Source organism: Muntiacus reevesi, chromosome 12, assembly GCF_963930625.1.
Source record: "Muntiacus reevesi chromosome 12, mMunRee1.1, whole genome shotgun sequence".
NCBI classification, from domain to species: Eukaryota; Metazoa; Chordata; class Mammalia; order Artiodactyla; family Cervidae; genus Muntiacus; species Muntiacus reevesi.
Genome location: NC_089260.1, coordinates 12,023,037 through 12,033,722, shown reverse-complemented (window position 1 = coordinate 12,033,722; position 10,686 = coordinate 12,023,037).

Genomic DNA, 10,686 nt, shown 5'->3' with positions numbered 1-10,686 from the left:
CAACGGCTGGACAGAGGATGAGCTCTTACAGCCTCAAGAAAGTTCAGAAGCCCACGTTTAAATCAGTTTTTCAGTCAAAGCTTTCACATTTATGGTTAAATGAACCGGTTGATTAGGCGCCATGCTGCTGCTGCTGCTGCTAAGTCGCTTCAGTCGTGTCCGACTCTGTGAGACCCCATAGACAGCAGCCCACCAGGCTCCCCCGTCCCTGGGATTCTCCAGGCAAGAACACTGGAGTGGGTTGCCATTTCCTTCTCCAATGCATGAAAGTGAGAAGTGAAAGGGAAGTCGCTCAGTCGTGTCCGCTCTTAGCAACCCCATGGACTGCAGCCTACCAGGCTCCTCCATCCATGGGATTTTCCAGGCAAGAGTACTGGAGTGGGTTGCCATTTCCTTCTCCAATGCATGAAAGTGAAAAGTGAAAGGGAAGTCGCTCAGTCGTGTCCGACTCTTAGCAACCCCATGGACTGCAGCCTACCAGGCTCCTCCATCCATGGGATTTTCCAGGCAAGAGTACTGGAGTGGGGTGCCATTGCCTTCTCCGCATTAGGCGCCATAACTTAGGCCAAAAGTGGAGGGGATTCCCCACCCCCGGCCTGCAAATCAGATGTCCAATTTGCCTAAGTGAAAGCAAGAGGGTGAAGTATATTCACTCTGCCAGCTGAACCCAGACCAACACCAGGCCTTCCGGAACACTGTACTTGTCAGCCTATCTTTTTTAACATCTCCAGAAATCATTCAGTTTCCTCTCCAAGAGAATTGCTTCCTAACTTCTGATCACTTTCAAAATGAATTTGTAATGCATTTCTTAACAACTATAATATTTGACAATAGACATTGAGAGGGCTTCACTGATAGCCCAGTTGGTAGAGTCTGCAATGTAGGAGACCCTGGTTTGATTCCTGGGTTAGGAAGATCCACTGGAGAAGGGATAGGCTGCCCACTCCAGTATTCTGGCCTGGAGAATTCCATGGACAGTCCATGGGGGTCACAAAGAGTCAGACACAACTGAGTGACTTTCACTTCAGACATTAAGATGGAAAGGTTTAGGAAAAAAATGAAGATATTCTCTTTATCCCTCACTTGTATGATGTTTGTCTCCCTCTCTTAGTAAATCAACAGACAAAGATAATCAGGAGGCTCTCGGGACCTTGTTCTTGAGTCATTTTCACATCCCAGGTTCAAATTCCACTTCTATTAATTTTTAAGATGTCCATTGGTTTGGGGAGAAGAAATTATATTATCACTTCTATAACTAAAACATGGTGACCTTGCAAAAAAAAAGTCAGTCTCAAATATGCTAACCGTCTAGACACAGGGCCACGTGTCCCCTTTTTAATTTGGGCAGAGTTTAATGTGAAAGTTAATGTCTAGCCAGACCTTTCTGCCTGGTTTTCCAAGCATGTCCACACAGGCTGGCAAGGGGAGCGGAGTGGGTAGCCTGTTGAGGGAACAGTACCTGGAGGCCGGGATGCTCCCCAGCCCGGACTAATTTGCTTTGTACTCTCAGGCAGGATGAAGAGGGCTGGTGGGGACGCCCTTACCCATTCACCACTCCCACGCGGAACTCAGTCTGAATGGCCTCTGGTGTTATTATTTGTTGGCAGATTCTGCCCACGTCCCCTCGGCATTACACACTGGCATCTCTGAAGCTGGCTTTGTCTCCCACCCATTGTTGGGTTTGGGCTGCGTTTCTGCATTTCAAGGCCCTTAAAGAACCTCACGAAGTAGAAGAGAAAAGAAAGGGGGCAGTCAGACAGGATACACTGGTTGTACTATTCTTACCATCCATCCAATTCCAAGAAGCTCCTGCATCTTGAATAGATAATAAAAGGTTGGTGTGCAGCTGGGCCCCGTTGACCCACTACCCTCCCCTTACATGCCAGATAAGGGAGGCTTTAGGATGCATCACGAAACACAGAAATGACTACCTTAAGAAACAATCTATACTTACAAGTATCCTAGTTAAAAAAATAAAAGGCCAATGTGGGTCCATCAGCTGTAACAAAGATGCCACCTTGGAGCTGGATGTTGAAGGTGGGAGGGAATGTGTAAGGCGGGGAGAAGCGGGCATATAGGAACTCACTGTACTTTCTCTCAAATGTTTCTCTGAAGCTAAAACACTCCAAAACATAAAATCCACTAAAAACTAAAAGCCATGAGGAGATCTATTTATTTAAAATAGTTTTTTTAGCCAAACCTTATTCACATATACTGTGGGAATGAAACAAAGTGAAATTTAAATGAACGATAAAAATATTCTTTATCCTTACGCAGCAGATATTTGCATGTTATTTAAAATACAAGTAGTAAATTAAAACACTGATCATCTTGTGCTTAACTATTCATTAAACATCTGCTGAACAATGATCTTCTTAAAAACAACTCTGTCCGAAAAGTGCTATTATTATCCCTTCTTCACACAAGAGGAAACAGGCTGAAGCAGGTTAAGAAAATTGTGTCCAGTCACACAGCCAATAAATGAGCAGCTGGGAAATTAGCATCCACTGAAGAGAGGAAAAAATAAAGGAGAGGGCATTCACCCAATATTCTTTTGCCTAAAAAGACACAAATTAAGCACATTAAAAAATTTTTAATTGAAAAAAAAAGAACCTTATCCTTACGTCTAAAAGATAAGCTATAATTAATAAGTTTGGAGGAGTGAAGAGATGAGGAAAAAAGAGAGATATAGAAAATGGATACCATTTTCAGGGGTTGTTGTTCAGTCGCTCAGTCGTGTCTGACTCTTTGCAACCCCATGGACTGCAGCACTCCAGGCTTCCCTGTCCATCACCAACTCCCGGAACTTGCTCAAATTCATGTTGATCAAGTCAGTGATGCCATCCAACCATTTCATCCTCTGTTGTCCCCTTCTCCTCCTGCCTTCAATCTTTCCCAGCCTCTGGGTCTTTTCTAATTCAGGGGAGAGAGAGTTAAAAGAATTCTGCTGAGGTGGAGGGTGGCGGGAGGAGGGAAGCTAAGTTTGGAGACAAAAAGTGAAGAGGGGAAAGGGAGAACGTGAGAGAAGAGAGGAAGAAATATATTAAAGAGTGGGACAATTTAATTTATGTGACTGTCATATTGGAATGTATTGGTTTCAACAAAATGATAGTCTATGGTGGCATCACACGGGCAAATATGCTTTTAAACGAGTCACAGTCAATTGTATGATTCAGTAAAAGGCCTTTAAACAGTTTTCCATCTTTGCTGAGTGTAGATGCTGCCGCCTCTCTAGGACCTGAGGCAGCTGTGCCTTGTTCCTCAGGCTCAGACCCCCGGGGCCTCTCATGGGGAAACATCTCAGGATTCACTGTCTGAAATATGTGTTTGGGGTACACCGTGGCCTCCCGAGTGCAACCCAGTGGCTTCCTCTAGGGCTTAAAGGAACAAACAGCCAATGCTGGGGGAAACTCGAGCCTGTTTGTCTTGACTGAGAGCCTGTGAGCCAGTCTCTTCCTAAAGGATTTTCAGAAGACTTAACTTTGCTGGACGTTTGCCTCACGTGCTAGTGATAGGAAACAACCCCATGCACAGACACACCCGAGGGGCCGCTCTCTACACCCTGCCCACCTGCACCCAAACCCCAGAACCATCCAGATGGGGGAGGTGAGCTGTTAGGAGAGGCCACTCCCCAGAATCAACGATGAGTCCTCCTCCTTCGCTCTGTCCTCTTCATTAAAACACTCACTGAATGAATGACGCATCTTCAGGTCAGCGTTTTTTAACCCAAACTTACACTGGTGCCTGAGTGATTGATCCTGAATGACAAATGGCTACCACGAAACTAGGCAGCTGAGTTCTCCTCGGGCCTCAGGCTCACTGCTCTAGGCGACCTTGGGCAAGTCCCCACCGGGGCCGGATTCCTCAAACTTGACAGAGTAAGTCAGATGACCTGACCCTTCCAGCAACAAACTCCCATTATCCTGCTCACCTGCCACCTCACAGCAGGGGCAAAACGAGTTTAAAAGAATCAGTCTTGAATTCTGACCAACACATAAGCCCACCCAAGACTGACCAGTTCACACTTACACATTGGAACACACATATCCATGCGCCTTTATCTCACATACCATACGCAGGCTAAGGAAGTCATATCTCACAAACAGAGAACGAGATAAAGTCTTTATCACTGCATGGGACTCCCAGGGAACATCCAAGGACAAGCTGATGATAAGGAGGTAGAATAATCCGTCCTTTACCTCCAATATGACTGAACTGCTCAATTTCTATAGACTCTCTGTTATTATTTTAAAAAGGGCAAAAAAAAATTTTAAGTGATGAGTTAATATTTAATTGTTGAGCAGTCACAAAGAAACCCAGGGGATGTTGAGAGTGTTTAAACATCCAAATGGTGGACCACTCTGAAACTGTCACATCTAATAACCATCTTGTAATGCATCAATCTCTGTCACACTTCAGGCCTCAAATCCTACCTTGCGTGCTAAGTCCTACCTTGGGTCCATACTTTCTTCCTTTTCTCTTGTCTGCCCTTACTGAATTATTTCTTTTTCTGAATTACTTATTCCCAGGATTTTTAATTAAAGAAGCCCAGTTATGAATAAATTTATTAATTAATAATATCAGTGTCTCCTTTGAGGACTCTCAGGTGGTGAAGCCACAGCAACACCAACGATGTGCATATTTCAGTGTCTAAGTGAGTTCAGGGTCTTAGATTCAATTGTTAATACAAGAGATTTATCACAGTTGATCAGTTCAGTCAGTTCAGTCACTCAGTCGTGTCCAACTCTTTGCGACCCCATGGACTGCAGCACGCTAGGCCTCCCTGTCCATCACCAACTCCCGGAGTTTACTCAAACTCATGTCCATTAAGTTGGTGATGCCATCCAACCATCTCATCCTCTGTCGTCCCCTTCTCCTCCTACCCCCAATCCCTCCCAGCATCAGGGTCTTTTCCAATGAGTCAGCTCTTCACATCAGGTGGCCAAAGTATCGGAGTTTCAGCTTCAACATCAGTCAACATTCAACATCAACATTCAACATCAATGAACACGCAGGACTGATCTCCTTTAGGATGGACTGGTTGGATCTCCTTGCAGTCCAAGGGACTCTCAAGAGTCTTCTCCAACACTACAGTTCAAAAGCATCAATCCTTCTGTGTTCAGCTTTCTTTATAGTCCAACTCTCACATCCATACATGACCACTGGATCTCTTAGACACACTGTAACCTCCAAAGAGCTCTGAGTTTCCTTGTCCTTGATCACCTCCTATGCCTGCTCCCTTCTCTCCGTAACCTTTCCCCATGAGCCCTCTGGAACTTCATTCCATGATAAAGTCTCTCTTGCCCACAACCACGTCACAGTGGGTCTCCCCTTCACCTCTTCAGGCTAAACCAGTCGCAGCTCATCATTGCAAGGCCACCACTCCTCCCCTGTCACCTTCCCAAGGAGATGCCATTCATCCAGACTGGACCCAAGAGCGGGAGGAGAACCACACTGTCGGCTCCCAGTGACAGCTTACCCATTCGTGCTGATGCGGAATGAGCCTCTATCCTGTCCTCTGTCAGTGTCAGATGCCAACCCCCATCATTCTTCGTCCTCATTCAAGGAGCCTTTGGCACCTTGCTCCATCTTCCTGTCCACCCCTAGTCCTGCCATTGTCCTGAGTAGCTTCAATCTTAGTTCTTTTCACTCCAGCCATCATCATCACATCTGAATTTTCTGTCAGTGAGACCTTCTGTATTGCGACTCCTCTGCTTTCTCCTTCTCTATCAACCCCCGCCTGGTTTTACTTCCTCCCTGTCAAATCCCTCCCTTCCTGGGTTTCCCTAGCAAACCCAGACTCCATGACACATCACATCAGTCACTGTCTTACAGATATCCTCACTCTCCTCTCTTGGCTTCAGGAACACTCTTAATTTCCCTACCCTAAATCCCCTTTTCAATATGTCTTTCTCTTTTCCCTTAAGTGTCAGTGTTCTTGAATGCCTATTGGATTCTTCCCACTCTCCCCTGATAATTTCATATACACTGCTTGTCTGTTTCTGGCAATTAAATTTTTTGTCAAAGATTCCAAGTCATTTCCTTTGCAGTTTCTTTTCACAAGGAGACTACACAAAATTGGTCTGTATGCAGGTCAAGAAGCAAGCTAGAACCAGACATATAACAACAGACTGGTTCCAAATTAGGAAAGGAGTACATCAAGGCTATATATTGTCACCCTGCTTATTTAACTTGTATGCAGAATACAGCATGAGAAATGCCGGGCTGGATGAAACACAAGCTGGAATCAAGATTTCCAGGAGAAATATCAATAACCTCAGATATGCAGATGACACCATCTTTATGACAGAAAGTGAAGAGGAAATAAAAAGCCTCTTGAGGAAGGGGAAAGAGGAGAGTGAAAAAGCTGGCTTAAAACTCAACATTCAAAAAACTAAGGTCATGGCACCTGGTTTCATCACTTCTTGGCAAATAGATGGGGAAACAGTGACAGAATTTATTTTCTTGGGCTCCAAAATCACTGCTGATGGTCACATGAAATTAAGACACCTGATCCTTGAAAGAAAAGCTATGACAAACCTAGAAAGTGTATTAAAAAGCAGAGACATTACTTTGCTGACAAAGGTCCATCTAGTCAAAGCAAGGGTTTTTCCAGTAATCCAGAGATTATTCCATGCTTGTGCCAAACATTTTAAAATATTAGTTTCTTTTATTGAAATATATTATATCCAGATTTTGTTTATGAAGTTTACTTGTAAGGAAATCCTATTGAGTCAGTTCTCAACTTTCCTTTTTGCCATTAGAAACAAGAGTAATACCAAATTTTAAAAATCCTATTTTTCAAACTCAGATCATCACAATATTTTGTGAAAAATTTATAAGATCTTGAATTTTTCTTCAGCCATACAGCCTTCAATGGAATACTAAAACTTTAATACCTGGGAAAAGATGGTATTTTTTACCATACATCCCTATACGTGCATGCTCAGTAACTCATTCATGTCCGACTCTTTGGGACCCCATGAACTGTAACCCACCAGACCCCTTTGTCCATGGAATTCTCCAACAAGAATACTATAGTAGGTTGCGATTTCCTACTCCAGGGGATCTTCCCAACCCAGGGGTCAAAACCCGAATCTCTTGCATCTCCTGCATTGGCAGGCAGATTATTTACCACTGCACCACCTGGTAATCCCCAATACATCCCTATAATATGCCGTATTTTGAAGTTACCAATAGATCACAGTCTTGGCCTCTGCAGATCTAAATTCAGCCAAAGGCTTCAATAAAGAGACAGCTCTGGGCCTCTCATTTCATAGGAAAATATAACAATATGTCCTCTAAATTTAAATACATATTCAAATTGTTCCCAAAGAAAAGTTACTAGGAAAGTTTTTCCGGCTGAGAGGCAGTGGAAGTCCACCGGAAGTCTGCCTGAAGCTTAGTATTTATCCTTAGACTAGTTTGAGAAAGGATTTGAGTAACCTAAGAGATTAGCTAAGAGGTCATAATGACCTCTTACCCAGGTGGCTCAGTGGTAAAGAATCCGCCTGCAACGCAGAAGTCTTAGAAGACTCAGGTTCGATCCCCTGGAGCAGGAAATGGCAACACACTCCAGTATTCTTGCCTGGAAAATTCCATGGACAGAGGAGCCTGGTGGGCTACACTATGGGGTGGCAACAAATCAGGCCATGACTTAGCGACTAAACAACAACAGCAACGATGAGTAGAAAAGTTCTTCACCTTTCCCAGAGCAGATTCTACTTCCAAAGCTCACTTGCAAAAGGAAAAACATGTGACTCTCTTTTGCAGAAATGTGGAAACCAAGAAAGCCTCTTGCTCAGCAAAGGCAGGGCACAGCCGGTGAAGGGGCACAGACTCCTTTCCCAGGGCCGCCCCACATGGACTCGTCCTGGCGCTGGAGCACAAGCCGGGCCACCCCCCCACCCCGCCGGCCGGCACAGCCTCAGAGCCGGCCGGATGGGCTGGAGCAGGCGGCCTGGGGTTCCCAGGCACACTCAGGAGACACTTACCTTTCTCCCAGGAGAGGATGCTCCAGGGGAGACACACCACACTCAGTTGAACAGGCAGTTGTGTTGAGCGCTTACTATTATCAGGCACGACGTGAGACACTGCGGATAAAAGGCTGAGCAAGGCCGCCTTCTGCCCCAGCCAGTCCCAAACGAGCCCAAGAAACAGGCAATTGAGTCACAATTGAGCTGGGTTTCCTCCAAACCTCCAGAGCCAGGAAGCAAATCCCAATCTTTCCTTCCAAAGCTCGCTGTTCTAAGAACTGGCAAAGGCTTGGAAAGAGTTGCATTCTTTAGATACATAACGTCCTAATTAGTGGCTATCCTCCAAGGCCAAACAAAGCAGCCTGGGAGCAGACTTCAAAGCCACTCGTCTGATGACAGACTGGGACACAGGATGACTTGAAATGAGAATAAGCCCTGGCTGAGCTGCATTTTGCTAGCATTCCAATTATCACTGCTGCTGGCATGCCCGATTTATTCTCAGAAGAGCTTTCTTCTCTTTGTCATCCCACAGCGAGATAAACCATTCTTCGGTAGACCCCAAAGTGAAATATTAACAAAATCAGTAATTAAAAGATGCGTGGAAATTTGACCCTGAAAAATATCATTCTGCTTGAATTCAGGAAGAGAGCTTTTAAAAGCTAGAAACCTATGAAACTGAGTCATTATATCCCAAAATATGCTTTACTATACCAAGTTAAAAGTAAACTGGTCCTAAAAAATCCAGGTATTCTAAAAATATAATCTCTTTTAAGCTCATTGTCCTTGCCCCGGCAGTTTGCTCTGCTTTTCTATTTCTTGATGACGTATTATTCTGTATAATTATTTTCATTTAATTAGCGACATTACCTTTATACATGTGACTCATGTAATTTTCTGAAATTATATCATGGTTTACCATCCTGGCTCACATATAAATATAGAATTGTGTATGATAGTAGCCACTTATTTTTTATATCAAAGAAATACATTTTCAAATAATTTCTGGAGAGCTGTGTGCTTCAAACCCATTCCTCTGGTTCCTTTCACTGAAGATCTCTTAAAATTCAGTATATTCCATTCATAGATTCCTCATTGAAATTGAGGTCTTAGGTCTCCTCACTCAAGCATGTTCCAGATTCAGGGTCACAGCACTGTTAAAACAAGTTGATTTATGATTTATTTATAAGTTAAATTAAAACCCTGAACATTTGTTGTTCAGTCAGCCCTGTCTGACTCCTTGCAACCCCATAGACTGCAGCACACCAGGCTTCCCTGCCCTTCACCATCTATCGGAGCTTGCTCAAACTCATGTCCACTGAGTCAGTGATGCCATCCAACCATCTCATCCTCTGTCGTCCCCTTCTCCCACCTTCAATCTTTTCCAGCATCACGGTCTTTTTTAATGAGTCAGCTCTTCGTATCAGGTGGCCAAAGTATTGGAACTTCAGCTTCAACCCTGAACCTAACTTTACAATTTTCCAGTCTTCATCATTAAATAAAAACTGGAAACCACGTGGGTTATCTTGGGCAACATACAAATGTCAGCTGACTTGGTTTAAAGCCAGGGTTGGTAAATCCCCTGGGGTCTTAGCAAGGTGGTGGGAGAACAAGCCAAGGGCTGGACTGCTTCTTGGCTCCACACCTCCCTTCAGGCAGAGCAGCCGAGTTCTTATCTGTACATGCCATCGTCGGGTGAGTTTGTTTCAGATATCCCCCTGCTCGCTTGCTTGCTTTCTTTCACCACCAACCTGCCTTTCTTCTTTTTCTAGGAGGTGTATCATGTGCATAGGTCCTTCCCTTCTCCTTCTGAGCATTCGGTCCTAAGCCACTGGGTGGACCACAGGAAGGGAAGGGTCTGTACAGAGGAGCCTGGTGGGGGTTGAGGGTCAGAGCCAGAGAGGAGAGTGTGTTGGGGAGGGTGGTGATGGGGTGAGGAGGATAGGCGGCCTGGTGCAGTGAGTCAAGGCCCAGAGCGGGCAAGATGTCCACATGCAGGGAGTTGGGAGCCTGGCATGGGTGGTTCAGTTGGAGCTGGAGTTCCTACCCCAAGCACAGTGAGGAGGAAGGGCGTTCACACAGGGGTGAGGCTTTGGGCCTGGTGTCAAGGCAGGATGAGGAGGGCGCTCAGTCGGGAGTGGGAGCGGCCCAGGGAGGAAGTCGGAGGCCACGCGGAGTGAAGTGTGCTCGTGTGTGGATGGCTCAGAACGAGATGGCTAGGCAGGGTGAGGAGGGCATCCTCACAGGTCCCCTGAAAAAAAGCAGGTCACCAAAGACCACATAAAGTATGACTTGATTTGTGAAATGTCCACGTAAGGCAAATCTATACACAGAGAAGTAGATTAGTGGTTGTCTGGGGCTGGGGAGATTGGGGAGTAAAAGGGGAGTGATCACGAATGTGTGCAGGGCAACTTTGAAGTGATAAAAATGTTCTGGAAACGGTGGTGATGGTTTTAAGATTATAACAAAAACCACTGAACTGTGAAACTTCAGCTTAATTTTTTAATTGTATGCTTTAAATGGACGAACTCTATGCTAAGTGAATTATATCTCAATAAAGCTAAAATTAAAGCACATTATTTCCTCAAAACATTAAGCTGACTGGAGTGAAATCTGATTAAAGCGATACTGACTACAGTACTCCTTTTTTGATAAACTATTAGCTAATACCATCAAAGCTTTACAGCAATCATTTCAACTAATGTGAATAATC